Genomic DNA, 1,447 nt, shown 5'->3' with positions numbered 1-1,447 from the left:
CGAAGTACTCTTACCCAAGGTCCACTTCATTCTCTAATTCCAGCGTATACCTTCAGACCAAACTGAAGGTTTATAAGGACTCTCCCCAGCATTTCAATATACTGCATTGTTTTAACAGTTTTTGAGGTCTTTAACACTTTGGAGCAATGAAGTATTTAAAGTTACAATATGCATATTGTTAGATTTAATGCTATGAAACATTTAACAAACAACTTATCTTCTATAGGAATGGCATTTGGGTTTGTGCTGGTACACATGGAATCCAGACCAGGGCATCTGATCTCCTGAGTGGAGTTCCAGAGAGTTGGGAGCCACCAGACATAGGTGCTGAGAATGGAGCTCAGATCTTAAGTGCTGACCACTCTCTCCAGCTCCATGCTTTACTCAAATATGCACCACAAAAACAAAACATTGTGACTAACTTTCCTGCAGTGTTTGTGTTATTGCAGTAGTGTAGGGTGGACTCCAATGTGTCGTTGAGGTCTTCTGTAATGACCCATCCCGTCTTTTCTGTTACTTCGTCAGTACTGGGTATGTAACAGTGTGAGCAGCACTGCCTTCCTTCCTCAGTAGCTGGAAGAGCTGGCTGAGGGTTGCACTGATACAGTCAAAGGTAACTCTGCTGCTATCGAATGCTGCCAATGTACATGAGCATGAAGAAAGCATGTTTGCAGTTACTGAAAACACAGACTAGTACTGAGTATACAAAGCTTCTAACATAAAAGATGGGCACATTGAGGAATAATTGTTAACATGACCTGGTTTAAATTCTTCTCTGAGACAAATTACATGACTTCCCTGAGCTCAGATTTCTTAGCTAGAAAACAATGCTAGTATTTCTTACCTATTACTCTGCTAAATGAAAACAATATTAAAACTGACTCCTAATGATTTGTCATTATATTCATAGATTACTGCATCTTCCAAGTTTCATCAGAGAAGCTTTTACTTACAGTAGATGCTGATTAACACAGAGACTTGTTACTGGCCACGGTGCATAGAATTAGAGACTAGAGAATGTTCAGCTCTAAATGGAACATCTGCATCACACCACAACCATTTTATCTCCAGTCTTGGAGATCACTGTGGAAGAGGGATGAAAAGGAGTAAGAGTTAGAAGCTCTGGATAACTATGAGGAAACAGTTTCTTCTGGATACAACAGGACAGTTGAATGTGAGCATGTGCAAGACCTGTGCAAACTCAAGCCATACCAAATCACAGCATAGGAAGGGAAGCTGGACATGAAGAACCACCACCAATGGACAAAGAACTATTGGCAATTGATTTCTTCTAGAGGACACACACATACACACACACACACACACATAGATATTAGTTTTGTCTAAAAGTGGAGCCCCTGCTAAGCCAGCCATGCTCCAGTGGAAGACAATACATTCAAGAATATTTGCATAGCATAAATTCAACTTGCTGGGCTAAAACAATAAC

This window comes from Psammomys obesus, unplaced genomic scaffold, assembly GCF_907164565.1.
Source record: "Psammomys obesus unplaced genomic scaffold, mPsaObe1.curated_primary_1811, whole genome shotgun sequence".
Taxonomy (NCBI): Eukaryota; Metazoa; Chordata; class Mammalia; order Rodentia; family Muridae; genus Psammomys; species Psammomys obesus.
This window is presented reverse-complemented; position numbering follows the sequence as displayed.